The sequence below is a fragment of the Arachis hypogaea genome, chromosome 15 (assembly GCF_003086295.3).
Source record: "Arachis hypogaea cultivar Tifrunner chromosome 15, arahy.Tifrunner.gnm2.J5K5, whole genome shotgun sequence".
Lineage (NCBI taxonomy): Eukaryota > Viridiplantae > Streptophyta > Magnoliopsida > Fabales > Fabaceae > Arachis > Arachis hypogaea.
Genome location: NC_092050.1, coordinates 48,372,387 through 48,388,072, shown reverse-complemented (window position 1 = coordinate 48,388,072; position 15,686 = coordinate 48,372,387). Strand labels below are relative to the sequence as shown.

At 40.5% G+C, this 15,686-nt stretch overlaps 2 non-coding genes across 2 annotated transcripts; both read left to right on the top strand.

Annotated features, from left to right (window-relative positions):
* Positions 1 to 962: 962 nt before the first annotated feature.
* On the top strand, positions 963 to 1,070 carry LOC112753367 (small nucleolar RNA R71). Its single transcript, XR_003177757.1, has one exon. It is a non-coding gene; the product is annotated as a small nucleolar RNA R71 (small nucleolar RNA).
* Positions 1,071 to 13,364: 12,294 nt separating this feature from the next.
* On the top strand, positions 13,365 to 13,468 carry LOC112753667 (small nucleolar RNA R71). The gene has a single exon (XR_003178041.1). It is a non-coding gene; the product is annotated as a small nucleolar RNA R71 (small nucleolar RNA).
* Positions 13,469 to 15,686: the final 2,218 nt, after the last annotated feature.

The following is a 15,686-nucleotide window of genomic DNA, read 5'->3' as shown; positions in this document are numbered from 1 at the left end:
TTCTGCCTCTCTTACATTTTTCTTTGACTCCTCTATATTATGCTCTGAGTGCCTACAAGCTTCTTCCTCCCGAATCTCCTCATCTCTTAGAGTGATCACTTGCATTCTTCCCATCTCACTTTCTTGGTCTCTTCTTTTGGATTTTTCTCAATATCACTTGGAAAGCTGTCTGTGGACTTTGGAATCTACTGAAAAAGGTATCCTACTTGAGATTCAAGCTTCTTGATGGTCTCTCCTCGACTTTTCATACTGGTCCTCACTTCATCCTTAAATATTCTGTTATCCTGAACTTCCTTCCAAAGGTTCTCAAGCATGGCCTCAATCCTGGATAGCCTATCCTCAGATGGTGGATTGGAAGTTGGATGTTGAGGTTGGTTAATTTGGGTTTGGTGTGGTGGCTGAGAAGAAATGTTTTGTGTGGCTTGATATGGTCTTTGGTTTGAGTGTTGGTAATTGGAGTTGTTGCACTGGTTGGGGTTGTGCGGTCTATGATCTTAGATCTGGTTTTGTTGGTTTCCCCACCAAAAATTTGGGTGATTTTTCCAACCAGGGTTATAAGTCTTGGAGTATGGATCATGAGCTTACCTTGATGAATTTCCAATGTAATTGGCTTCCTCCCAGTTACTTCCTTCTTTTGTATTCAGCTCTGCTTGTGCCGATGGTTGAGTATGGATAGCTGCAGCTTGATTCTTCTCCATCTGCTTGGTAAGATCAAATAGTTGCTTAGTGATCATCTTATTTTTGGGCCAAAAATGCATCCATGTGGTTCAGCTCCATCACTCCTCTGTTATTACTTCTGTCAGAGGCATAAAATATTCATTGTTAGCCACTGTTTCAATGACATCAATGGCTTCCTCTATGGTCTTCTTCTTGTTGAGAGAACTTCCAGAAGAGTGATCTAAAGCCTTCTTTGACTCATATGACAAACCTTCATAGAAAATATGTAGTTGTACCCACTCATTAAATATGTCAGGAGGGCACCTCTTTGTCAGATCTTTATATCTCTCCCATGCTTCAAAGAGGGTTTCACCATCTTGTTGCCTGAATGTTTGTACATCAGTCCTTAATATGTTAACTCTTTGAGGAGGGTAGAATCTTGCCAAGAATTTGTTCACCGCATCTTTCCAAGTTGTCAAACTCTCCTTAGGGAAGGATTCTAACCACTTTGATGCTTTATCTCTCAGAAAAAAGGGAATAGAAGTAGTCTGTAGGTGTCAGGATGCACACCATTTAACTTTACAGTATCACAAATTCTCAAGAAGGTGGTTAAGTGCTGATTAGGATCTTCTTGTGCACTTTCTCCAAATGAGCAATTATTTTGGACAAGAGTAATGAGCTGTGGCTTCAACTCGAAGTTATTGGCATGAATGGTTGGCTTGAGAATGCTACTACCACAATTTCCAGGGTCGGGATTAATATAAGAGCCTAGAACTCTACTTTCTTGCCCAACATGATTAGCTACACCGTCTCTGGCATGATTATGCACTTCTTCCTCTATACCAATAACATTTTTCCCTCTTGATTCCCTCCTTAATCTAAGGAAGGTCCTCTCAGGTTCACTATAAAAAGAAGTTGAAGTTTCCCCTCTTCCACTTGACATACACTCAGCAGACAGCAAGAAGACAGCAAGGAGAATTCACAAAAATTAATGGTTAGCTTGGTTAGTGCAATTAATCAAACAGTTAGTGGATTAACTTGCTGAAAAGTAAAGAAATAAAGAAAAATAGATCAAATTGCAGAAGGTAAAAGTAAACAGCTGAAATTGAAACTTAATTAACAAAAGAAAAGAAAAATGTTCAATCTAGTTATCCTCCAATTTAGTAATTGTCAATACAAAACCAATTCCCGGCAACGGTGCCATAAACTTGATACCCGAAAACTTGTCTCTCAACAAATTTTCACCAGCAAGTGCACCGGATTGTCGTCAAGTAAAAACTCACTATAGAGTAAGGTCGAATCCCGCAATAATTGGTTGGTTGATCAACGTTAATTGGAGAATTATTCTAGTTGAACTGAATCAGAATTTGAATTGGAGTTGCAGAATTTAAATTTGTAGGAAACTTGAAGAGCAAGGAATGTAAATAGCTGAAATTAAATTGTAGGAATATAAGTGCAGAAACTTAAATTGCAAGAAATTAAATGGGAATGGGGATTGTTAACCATGAATGTAACATCAAAAAGTAAAGAGAATGGGTAGAATCAGAAGTGGGAAGCTCATTAGGGTCAGGAGATGTCATAATTCTTCGGATCAAGTTCATTTTCATCTCTTCCTCAATCAATGCATTCATTGATCTCCTTGGCAATCTTAGGTGATTGGATCCCAATTTATTGGCAATCCAATCTCTCTAAGCATGAACAATTGCCTAATTCCTTGATTTAAGTGCTCATGGGAAGGAATGCACATCCATGCATATGCATTATCGATACGTACGCGTCATTGCAAATTCCCCAACTCTAACTTTTGAAAAGTTTTCGTGCATGTTGCCCTCAACGTTGGACTGGCAACACTCCCTCCAACGTTGGCACACCCACAGGTTTGCGTCACCCACGTTTGCGGGTGGATTGTCAAACTTCTGCGCTCACACGTATGCGTCGCCCACGTATGCGCATCGATGCCACTTTCTGAAATGCCAGATTTCAATGTTGTATCGCGAGTGTTGGCCTTAACATTGGACTAGGAACGTTCCCTCCAACATTGGCATATTTACGCGTGCGCGTCACCCACGCGTGCACGTGAATCCTCAAAATTTCATGCTTCACGCGTGCGCGTCGCCCACGCGTACGTGTCGCACTAAATTTTTCCAATTCCAGAAAGCAAAACTGTATCAAAGAGCGTTGGAGGTAACGTTGGCTCACCAATGTTCCCTCCAACATTGGCACCAGAACTTGTAGTGCTGCATTATTCTTCCTTCAACATTTAAGGCAACGTTGGTGGGCCATCTTTGGCCACCAATGTTGCTTCCCTTCCTCCTTTCCATGGTCATTCTTCAACTTCTTATCATGGTTTTCTTCACCTATCATCAACCAATTCATGCATCAAAGCCTTGCTAAAGTCACGAGAAATTCCATCATTCTTAGCACACAAGTAATTATGGCCTAAATCTCATGAAAATGCATCAAATTAACCATGTTTGAATGAATCAAGGTATACATGAACTTTTAATCCAAAGGCTTACTTATAGCTCAAGAAAATGCATAAAACCTAATGAAAACAAAAGAAAAAGGCTAGTGAAACTAGCCTAAGATGCCTTGGCATCAGGATGCCAATTTTGGGCCTTCAATTCTGAAGCAAATTATGGACTATTATACATTTCTAGAATGCTCTGGATGTTAAGATCTTTTGAGTGCAAGGAGGTCAGATCCAGACAGCATCTGCAGTGCTTTCTTTGTCTCTGAATCATACTTTTGCTCCAACTCCTTAATTTCAGCCAGAAAATATCTGAAATTGTACCAAAACACATAAACTCATATTAGACTCCAAAAAATGTAAATTTTGCACTAAAACCTATGAAAACTCTATAAAACTTAGACAAAACATGCTAAAAACTATATGAAAATGATGCCAAAAAGTGTATAAAATATCCGCTCATCAGTACTCTAATTGTGTTTGCCTTTGTTTGTCTGTTTGTCTGTATGGTCTCACTGGAGATGGAGGATTAGAGGAAATACGAAAGATTTGAGGATTTTGATTAGGTTTTTATCATGTTTAGAACCTTAGAGATTACCCTTATTTATGGTTTCTGTTTTAGTTCCTTAAGTTTTATTATCTGAGTGTCAGCATTCTAGGATTGCCTCTAGCTTTTCCAGGGCCTTATTTGTTATATATGTCGGCATCTTAACCATATTGAGAGCCCCCAATTCTCATCCCATACAATATTGTTGTTTTTCAGATCCAGGTTGAGAAGCACCACTCTGTGTATTCTAGAGACTCTGCAAAAGCGAAGAACTCTTCGGAATCAGGGGTGTATTTTGTTTATATTTATATATGTATATAGATTCTCCACCTTGTATTTTATGTTTGTCCCTCTTAGAGGTTGACTCGGAGAAATGATGCACGGAAAACTTGTCTCACAACAAATCTCCCTTTGGCAAGTGTACCGAATTTGTAGTCAAGTAAAAACTCACAATAGAGTGAGGTCGAATCCCACAGGGATTGATTGATCAAGCAACTTTAATTAGAAGAATGTTCTAGTTGAGTGAATCCAGAATTTTGGTTGAGAGTTGCAGAAAATAAAATGGCGGGAATGTAAATAACAGAAAAGTAAATGCTAGGATTAAAGGACTGGAAGTAAATGACTGAAAATAAATTGCAGAATTGTAAATGGGAATGGGGGATTTGCTCATAAAAGTAAATGGTAGAAATTAAAAAGAATGGGTAAGATCAGAGATGGGGAGTTCATTGGGCTTAGGAGATGTTGCAACTCTCCGGATCAAGTTCATTTTCATCTCTTCCTCAATCAATGCACTCATTGATCTCCTTGGCAATCTTAAGTGATTGAATTACAATTTCTTGCAATTCAATCTCTCAAATCTTGATCAATAGCCAATTCCTTGGTCAATTGCTCATGAGAAGAGATGAAGTATGGTCACTGATTATACCACATGCATTTCCCAAATCAAGTATTGAGAGGGTTATAGTCACATACCCATCCAAACCCAATTTGGTCCAACATGAGAAAGCATTTCTAGCTTGATCTCTTCATTCCTCTTTCAAGGTTCAAAAGAGATCCAAGTTTGAATAGCTTCTCTTCCAAGATAACTACTCAATTGGATGAAGATCGAAAGCTTTCAAGTAAAATCAAGAAAAAAGATAGAAGAAGAATAATGAAAATTAGTATTGATCCATCAAATTACAACAGAGCTCCCTAACCCAATGAAAGGGTTTTAGTTGTTCATACCTCTAGAAAATGAAAACCAAGATGGAGAATACATCATAAAACTAGAAAATGCAGAGAAAGTAAAATACAGAGAGTAGTTCTCCTCTTCCAGCCTCCTCCAAACTCCCTTTTACAATTCAAAGCTACTCCTATATATACTACTCTTCTCAACTTCTAGTTTGCTCTTCAAGTCTTGGGCCTTTGGATCTTGAGTTTGAAGCAGTTCTTTTCTTCATTTGGGCTTGGCTTTACTTGCAGAGAGAAAGTGTTAAGTGGGCAGAGACTTTAGCTCAGGGCGTAAGGGGTGTTAATCATTTAGTGTAAGTATAAGTTCGGGAACGTTAGTGACACTTAACATTTTCACTAACGTTCCAATGTACCCCTTTGCCTCACGTTAGATCCCATGTTAACTAGGTTAACGTGGCTTCTAACGTGGCCTTGCCAACCTTCGAGAACGTTAGTGACACTCAACATTGTCACTAACGTTCCAATGTGCCCCTAGATCTCACGTTAAAGTCCACGTTAACTAGGTTAACGTGGCTTCTAACGTGGCCGTTCTTAGCCATCCCAACGTTAGTGACAATGTTAAGTGTCACTAACGTTGGCTCATCATTCATTCCTCATCGTTAGCTTCCACGTTAACTAAGTTAACGTGGCTCCTTGGGGGGTTGTGTGGTTGCTTCCAACGTTAGTGACAATGTTGAGTTTCACTAACGTTGTCGACAACTCTCACTTCTTACGTTAGCTCCCACGTTAACCAAGTTAACGTGGGAGTTAATGTGGTGTGTTGCATCCTTAGGCCAACGTTAGTGACAATGTTGAATGTCACTAACGTTGGCTTCTCTTCCCCCTTTAACGTTAGAGGCCACGTTAACTAGGTTAATGTGGGCTCTAACGTGGCCACTCATGAGTGTTTGCCAATGTTAGTGACAATGTTAAGTGTCACTAACGTTGGCTCAACTTCCCTTTTCCACGTTAGAGTTCACGTTAACTTAGTTAACATGACTCTTAACGTGGGCAATGATGGCTTTAAGAGTGTCATTGGCAATCACTTTTCTCATTTAACCTTGTAAGTTACCTCCCTTTCCTTGCTTCCTTTGGTCCTGAAATGAAGCAACAGAGTGCGTCAAAGTTCTAGTCCAAGTCATGGGTAATGCAGCATACAATTTGTCACTAAATTCATGCAAAATCCTCATGAAATAATGTAAAATGCACAATGTATGCTTGAATCAAGGTGTAGGTGAATATCTACCCAAAACTAGCTTATTTCCTAAAAAAATGCATGAAACTACCCTAAAAACAATAAAGAAAAGGTCAGTGACACTGGCCAAGATGCCCTGGCATCACAACACTAAACTTAAAGCTTGCTTGTCCCTAAGCAAGTACTGGAACAAGAGAATGATGAATGGAATATCTAGAGGAATGAGTCATTCTTGTGGAAGTCATGTTACTGATTTTATGGTGGTTTCATACATAGCAACTTAGGTTCATTCCATTACTGGCTTTCAGACTTTTATCATGTCCCTAAACACTTACTTTGTCTATATCCCATGAGACTTTTATTCATTGATCCTTTTATTGTTATTTAAAGGGTTATTTGTGTTATTTAGGCTAAGTGCTCTGTAAGGGGGCAACTCTTTAAGATAAGCTTTCAGCCAACACTCCCGAACCAGTTGGTTCAAGGTGCTAGGTGTTGAAGCACCCCTAAGGACTTACTCCCTCAAGTCTCTCCCCCATACATACACACCACAGGCATATAGTTCCTTTATTTTCTTTTCTTGAGACCTTGGTGTCCAGCACCTCTTTGGGTTACTAAATGCTCTATGGTGAGGGTTACTCTTGATAGTGGATTTTCAGCTGATAATCCTGGGTTAGTTAACCCAAGTTACCAAGTGATAAAGCACCCCTGAGAGCTTATTCATCCAAGTAGATCCCTCACGCAGGAACACCACAGACACTTGTCTCAAAGTCCAAACCATTGGTGCCTAGCCTTATTGCTTACTCTTTTTCTTTTGTTTTTCACTTCCATTCTTCTTTCCTTTTTCTCTTATTAGGATCTTGTCATCTACTTAGTCTCATGGGTATATCCAAAGTCAAGTATTCAGGATAGATAGTTATCCTTCTAACCTTGCGGTTGAACCAACTTAGCTAACTTATGACTACCCCAAAGATTCATGAATGCACTTCCACAATATGAACTCCACTCTGGTCTTTTAAAAACATAAACATTCTCTTCTTCATTTGATTTAAAATGGACAAGCTTACAAGTAAATAAGGGAAATATGCAGTGACATTTATACCAGAAATCATGGACCTATTCAGAAAGAAAACTTAAAAGACAGAATTTAAAAAGTTTAAACATAACATGGAAGCAGGTTCTATTTCATACAAGATCTTCCTTATTTAAAGCATAGAAAATGATGGACTAAAAAGAACTCCACCACCTTTCATTCATGTGGATGCCCATGCTCCCATCCTTGCTTGTCCTCATTGTGTCTCTCTTGAGTGCTTGTGCTCCCACTTCCTTTGCCTTTTCCAAGCAGCTTCTTCCAGAAACCACCATCTTCCATCTTCTTCTTGAGTGTCTCCTTTTGCTGTTTTACCTTCCTCTCTTCTTGTTCTATGGTGCACGAATCGTGAATTACACTTTTCACAACGCGTACCACTAACCAGCAAGTGCACTGGGTCGTCCAAGTAATACCTTACGTGAGTAAGGGTCGAATCCCACGGAGATTGTTGGTTTGAAGCAATCTATGGTTATCTTGTAAATCTTAGTCAGGAAGTCAATTATGTTTATCAGTTGAATTGTGAATAACCAAGAGAGCATAAATTAAAGATTACTTGTTGTGCAGTAATGGAGAATATGTTGGAGTTTTGGAGATGCTTTGTCTTCTGAATCTCTGCTTTCCTCTATCTTCTTGTTCACGCACGCACGTCCCCCTATGGCAAGCTGTGTGTTGGTGGATCACCGTTGTCAATGGCTACCTTCCATCCTTCCAGTGAAAACTACGCTCACGCGCTCTGTCACAGCACGGCTAATCACCGGTTGGTTCTCGATCCGGTTGGAATAGGATTTACTATCCTTTTGCGTCTGTCACTAACGCCCAGCCTTCAGGAGTTTGAAGTTCGTCACAGTCATTCAATCCTTGAATCCTACTCGGAATACCACGGACAAGGTTTAGACTTTCCGGATTCTCATGAATGCCGCCATCAGTTCTAGCTTATACCACAGAGATTCTGATTAGAGAATCTAAGAGATACTCATTCAATCGGATATAGAACGGAGGTGGTTGTCAGGCACACGTTCATGGTTTGAAGAAGGTGATGAATGTCACAGATCATCACCTTCATCACAAGTAAGCGCGAATGAACATCTTAGATAGGAACAAGCGTGTTTGAATAGAAAACAGAAATACTTGCATTAATTCATCGAGACACAGCAGAGCTCCTCACCCCCAACAATGGGGTTTAGAGACTCATGCCATCAGAAAATACAAAGTTTAGATCTGAAATGTCATGAGATACAAAATAAGTCTCTAAAAGTTGTTTAAATACTAAACTAGTAGCCTAGGGTTACAAAATATGAGTGGACTATGATGGATGATGCAGAGACCCACTTCTGGGGCCCACTTGGTGTGCTAGGGCCCACTTGGTGTGTGTTGGGGCTGAGATTTCGTGCAGAGGCCATTTGTGGAGTTGAACGCCAGTTTTTATGCCAGTTTGGGCGTTCAACTCCAGTTTTTTATCCTTTTCTGGCGCTGGACGCCAGAATTGGGCAGAGAACTGGCGTTGAACGCCAGTTTACGTCGTCTATCCTTGTGCAAAGTATGGACTATTATATATTTCTGGAAAGCCCTGGATGTCTACTTTCCAACGCAATTGGAAGCATGCCATTTCGAGTTCTGTAGCTCCAGAAAATCCACTTTGAGTGCAGGGAGGTCAGAATCCAACAGCATCAGCAGTCCTTTTTCAGCCTGAATCAGATTTTTGCTCAGCTCCTTCAATTTCAGCCAGAAAAATACCTGAAATTACAGAAAAACACACAACTCATAGTAAAGTCCAGAAATATGAATTTTTCCTAAAAACTACTATAAATAGAATAAAAACTAACTAAAACACACTCTAAACTATATGAAATTATTCCCAAAAAGCGTATAAAATATCCGCTCATCATTCTACAAAATCTTTTTGGACCTCATCATATGTAGGGATGGCAAAGTGTAGCTGATGCATGTTACTAGTCATGTAGTTCAACTTGGCTTGAGTGTTCACATAGAACTACTCCCTATGTAGTTGCCTTCCTTCATTGAGTACACTGAACTCATTGAAAGTTTTCATTTGGGCTATCTGCCGCTGGTTGAGTTCTTGCAAGTGCTTCTCTTGGAGCTCTTGCCTCTCATTCACTTGGTTGATGGCTTGAGTGAGCCTGGAGTAGTGTTCCTGCTGCTGCTCCATTTGTTGTTTTTGCCATGCTTTCTGTTGGCTCAGCCAGTTGGTTTGAAGGTTCAGTATTTGCTCTTGTCCTTCCATATGCCTCTGTCCCAAATCTTCAATGGCTCTTAGAAGGTAAGTCATATTCAAGTTGTCTGGGTCATGCTGCTCTTTTTGCTGGTATTCTTCCTGATGATGTTCCTCTTGGTGAACTCTTTCTTTTGCTTTTGGTTTCCCTATTTGTGGCCTTCTTTGTTGCTGAGCAGGTGTAGAATAAACCAATCGTTCGAGTGTAACTGGCCTCCCTGGATTCACCCAGTTTGGGTTGCTGTCCTCAAATACTACCTTGGCCTTGTTGCATAAGCAGAGAATGGTGCTGGGGTACCAAAGCCTGGCACCTGAATCAACCTTCTCAGCCGAATCTTGAATCCCCTCGGCGATGAGCTCATTCACGTTGAATTCCCCATCTTGTATTAAGCAATGCACCATAGTAGCTCGATTGATGTTTACCTCTGAATTATTTGCAGCTGGTAGAATAGACCTCCTCACAAGTTCAAACCACCCCTTGGCTTCAGGGCTCAGGTCTCCTCTCTTGATGAACTTGGGTCTCCCATCTGTGTACCTCTCCCAGTCAGCTGCTATAACACAGATGTCTGCCACTATCTCTGAGAGCTCATTATTATCAGGGCTTCTACTTATCCTTGCTTGATAACTTTCCTCAAAAAAATGAGGCGATCTCAGGTGAAGAACTCTTGTTATGGCATTTGGGCTGAAGTCTACCTCTTTTCCTCTTACGTAACTTTTGAAGGTTGGGGCCTTGGTTTTATCCTCTCTTACTACATTCGCATAAAATTCTTTGATGAGGTTTCCATTGATCTTCCCCTCTGGACTTGTGAGCAATTGCCACCCCCTCTGTTCGATTTTCTCCAGAATTTGTGGTGACTCATCTGCATTGATTTGGAAGGTTAACTCTGGCAATATCTTTCTCTCCCTTATCCGTTCAAATTCACGTTCATGAAAGGCAGTTTTGAATTTCTTCTCATCGAAAGGAACACTCTCCATGGGTTCCTTCCTCTTTTGCCTCTTTGAGCTTGATGATGCCATGAATTGAGTTGCTGTTTTGAAGTGGAGGTTGGAGGATACGGAGAGATGAGGTATAGGTTGGCTATGATAGAGTGTGATGAAGGGGTTGAGCAAGCCGAAAGTATGAAGTGTGGAAGTGGGAATTTGAATGTGAGGAATGAGCCTGCACCAGAGCTCACTTATATAGGGAGATCATGGGTGGATGGAAGGTGTGGATTGCAAGGATTATTGCTTGATGGACGGTTGGGGTTGTGTATGAAGGAAAGACAAGGATCATCACTTAATGAGAGTGATTGGTTCGGTCTTCAAGGGTCTTCTTTCTCCAATGTTGCATGGCAGCGTTTCCCTATGCGTTCCCTCTTTAGAACAAGTGTGTAACCCCTCCTTTTGTGGTGTCCGAACCTTCTTTGTTTGGTTGTCCAATCTATCCCTTTTAATGCTCCTTTTCCTTTCCTATAAAGATTTAAAATAAGGAAATTAATATCATAAAAAAAATCAACTCTACGGCTAGAATACTAAAGAGAAGAAAAAGAGTTTGTATATTTATGAATTTCAACTTAGCCAACTACTGGTGTATCCTCATGCATTTTGGTGGCACCATGGGGTGACACCAAACTTAGTTTGAAGAATTGTGATGAAAAGTTTTGTTCAAAGCTCCAAGAGTTCTGCTTTGAACACCAAACTTATTCTTCACTATAGACTGCATGATAAAGATTTCACCAGGTGTTTGTCAAGTTTGGGTTGAAATTCATAAACATTGATTTATTCATTATTTTACAAACATATAAAACATGGGTTGCCTCCCATGAAGCGCTTCTTTAGCGTCACTAGCTTGACGTTTTTCCTTCATCAGGGTGGTTGGTAGTGCTTAAAATCCTCCCCTCTTGCTGTGGACTTGTATCCATTGGTTGGATCAATGATCTCCACATGTTCCAGGGAAAGAACTCTGTTGATAGTGAAGACCTTAGGTAACTGATATGGTATAGTAGGGAGATTAGGGGGAATATCTGGGAAGTAAGCTGAGACAACTCTATCCCCTGGAGAGAAGTCTTCCATAGGGATCTTCTTGTTCCTCCATTTCCTTGGTACCTTCTTCTTTGTTTCTTTTGAGGTTGCCTTCCCCTTGGTGACCTTTTTTTCCAAGGAGTTGTGATATTGTCTTCACATGCCTCTAGAGGTTTAGGTTCCTCCAACTTTTCCTTGAGCTGTGGCAATTGCTGTTTTCCTTGTTTATCAATTGAGGGAGTTTCAGAATGAACTTGCTGTGCTTCAGTGCTTGTCTCCTCCTTCAGTGTCTCTTTATCGTTTGTGCTTAGTTCCTTGTCCTCTTGATCTGTTTCTTGTGAGAGTTTGAAGACATTGAAGCTGAGTCATTCATCATGGATTCTCAATATTAGCTCCCCTTTTTCTACATCGATAAGTGCTCTGGCCGTAGCTAGGAATGGTCTTCCCAATATGATTGGGTGAGTGTGACTTTCTTCCATGTCCAGAATGACAAAGTCTGTTGGGAGAAAGTATTTCCCAACCTTTAGCAACACATTTTCCACCACTCCTATTGCTTGCTTTTGAGTTTTGTCAGCCAGTCTGATGATTACATCTGTGGGCATTATCTCATTAATCTGCAGCCTCTTCACCAGGGATAAAGGCAGTAAGTTGATGCTGGCCCCCAAATCACATAGTGCTCTATCGAACATAGTTTTACCTATGGCACAAGGGATGTGAAAACTCCCTGGGTCTCTTCTTTTTGTAGGCAACTCAGGTTGAATAAGGGCACTACATTCCTTGTTCATCACTATAGTCTGGCCTCCTTTGAGTGAGCTTTTCCTGGGAAGAAGTTCCTTCATATACTTGATGAATGCATGCATTTGTTGAATCGCCTTGATGAATGGTATGTTTACATGCAGAGATGCAAACAAGTCTAGGAACCTTGAGTATATTCTCTTTCCCACAGCACCATTGAGCAGTTGAAGGAAGGGAGCATAGAGCTTCAGCAACTCTTGTTGTGAGATTTCTGGTTCTTGGTGATCTCTATCCCCCTCCTTTGTTGAGTTGTCTTCAAGTTCTTTGCAAAATTTGCCTTGCTTGTCTTCAGTCTCTTGATCACTCGTAGTGACCATTTTGCAATCTTCCCATTTTACTTTCTTTGCTTCTCCCTTGGGGTTTTTCTCCGTGTCACTTGGGAAGCTATCGGTAGGTTTGGGAATCTTCTCAGCTAAATATCCCACCTGGAATTCCAGCTTCCTAATGGTCTCTCCCTGGTTCTTAATATTGGCTCGCACGTCCTCTTTGAACACCTTATTTTCTTGAATCTCTTGGCATATTCCTTCAAGTAAGGCTTCAATCTTAGAAAGTTTATCATCAATTGATGGGTGATTCGGAGCAGATGTGCTATTTTGGTTTTGATAAGCATATGAAGAAGTGTTGTTGTGGGGGTGTTGAGACGTCCTCTGTGTGAATTGCTGGTAAGCTGCATTGTTGTTGGAGTTGTAACGTCTCTGGTCTTGGTTTTGATCTTGCTCATTTCCCCACCCAAAGTTTGGGTGGTTTCTCCATCCAGGGTTGTAGGTCTTGGAGTATGGATCATAGTTTTTCCTTGGTGAATTCCAAATGTAGTTGGCTTGCTCCTGACTCAACTCTGCTTCTTCATTCACTCCTTCTTGGATTGTTGATGAAGTGTAGATTGCTGCTACTTGGTTCATCTCTATCTTTTTGGTGAGGTCAGCCAGCTGCTGGGTAATGAGCTTGTTTTGGGCCAACAGAGCATCTACATTGTTTAGCTCCATTACTCCTCTTGTGTTCCCTTTTTCGGAAGCATAGAAGTAGTCATTCTCTGCTACTGTTTCAATAACATCTATGGCTTCCTCAATGGTCTTCTTCTTGTTCAAAGATCCTCCAGATGAATGGTCTATGGCCTTCTTTGACTCATAAGAGAGCCCTTCATAGAAAATGTGCAGCTGCACCCATTCGTTGAACATGTCAGGTGGACACCTCCTTGTTAAGTCCTTGAACCTCTCCCATGCTTCATATAGAGTCTCACCATCTTGTTGCCTGAAAGTTTGGACCTCAGCTCTCAGCCTATTGATTCGTTGAGGAGGGTAAAATCTTGCTAAGAATTTGTTCACCACGTCTTCCCAAGTTGTCAAGCTTTCCCTTGGGAAAGATTCCAGCCATTTGGCTGCCTTGTCCCTGAGTGAGAATGGAAATAAGAGCAGCCTATAGGCGTCAGGATGAACACCATTACACTTCACTGTGTCACATATTCTCAGGAAGGTGGTTAAATGTTGATTGGGGTCTTCTTGAGCACTTCCTCCAAACGAACAGTTGTTCTGAACAAGGGTGATGAGCTGTGGTTTAAGTTCAAAGTTGTTGGCATGGATTGTTGGCTTTTGGATGCTACTTCCACAATTGCCTGGGTTTGGATTGATGTAAGAGCCCAAAACTCTTCTATCCTCCCCAGCATGATTTGCTCTACCTCCTCTCCCATGGTTGTGATCTTCTTCTTCATAATGGTTTTCCATGTTGTCTTCCATGTTTGTTTCAAAGAATTCCTCTTCTTCCTCAGCACCAACCACTTTCTTTCCTCTTGCCTCCCTCCTTAATCTAAGGAAGGTCCTCTCAGGTTCAAAATCAAAGGAAGTTGAAGCCCCGCTTCTTCTCCCTGTCATACAACCATCAAGTGCAAGCAAGAAAAGATAGGTGCAGAAAGTATTTGTGTCAGAATTACTGTTAGTTGTGGGTGATGCAATATATCAAACAGTTAGTGGGTTAGCAAACAGAATTGAAAATAACAAAGAAGAACAAAAGAGTAGACGGGGAAGGGAAGAAGTTTAACTAAAACAAAAAGTAAATCACTCAAACAGAAAATGAAATTCACAAAATAAAAATGCTCAATCTAGTGATCTTCCAATTTAATCATTGTTGATGCACAATCAATCCCCGGCAACGGCGCCATAAACTTGATGCACGAAAAACTTGTCTCACAACAAATCACCCTTCGGCAAGTGTACCGAATTTGTCGTCAAGTAAAAACTCACAATAGAGTGAGGTCGAATCCCACAGGGATTGATTGATCAAGCAACTTTAATTAGAAGAATGTTCTAGTTGAGCGAATCCAGAATTTTGGTTGAGAGTTGCAGAAAATAAAATGGCGGGAATGTAAATAACAGAAAAGTAAATGCTAGGATTAAAGGACTGGAAGTAAATAACTGAAAATAAATTGCAGAATTGTAAATGGGAATGGGGGATTTGCTCATAAAAGTAAATGGCAGAAATTAAAAAGAATGGGTAAGATCAGAGATGGGGAGTTCATTGGGCTTAGGAGATGTTGCAACTCTCCGGATCAAGTTCATTTTCATCTCTTCCTCAATCAATGCACTCATTGATCTCCTTGGCAATCTTAAGTGATTGAATTACAATTTCTTGCAATTCAATCTCTCAAATCTTGATCAATAGCCAATTCCTTGGTCAATTGCTCATGAGAAGAGATGAAGTATGGTCACTGATTATACCACATGCATTTCCCAAATCAAGAATTGAGAGGGTTATAGTCACATACCCATCCAAACACAATTTGGTCCAGCATGAGAAAGCATTTATAGCTTGATCTCTTCATTCCTCTTTCAAGGTTCAAAAGAGATCCAAGTTTGAATAGCTTCTCTTCCAATATAACTACTCAATTGGATGAAGATCGAAAGCTTTCATGTAAAATCAAGAGAAAAGATAGAAGAAGAATAATGAAAATTAGTATTGATCCATCAAATTACAACAGAGCTCCCTAACCCAATGAAAGGGGTTTAGTTGTTCATAGCTCTAGAAAATGAAAACCAAGATGGAGAATACATCATAAAACTAGAAAATACAGAGAAAGTAAAATACAGAGAGTAGTTCTCCTCTTCCAGCCTCCTCCAAACTCCCTTTTACAATTCAAAGCTACTCCTATATATACTACTCTTCTCAGCTTCTAGTTTGCTCTTCAAGTCTTGGGCCTTTGGATCTTGAGTTTGAAGCAGTTCTAGTTTGCTTTACTTGCAGAGAGAAAGTGTTAAGTGGGCAGAGACTTTAGCTTAGGGCGTAAGGGGTGTTAATCATTTACTAAAAGTATAAGTTCGGGAACGTTAGTGACACTTAACATTTTCACTAACGTTCCAATGTACCCCTTTGCCTCACGTTAGATCCCATGTTAACTAGGTTAACGTGGCTTCTAACGTGGCCTTGCCAACCTTCGAGAACGTTAGTGACACTCAACATTGTCACTAACGTTCCAATGTGCCCCTAGATCTCACGTTAAAGTCCACG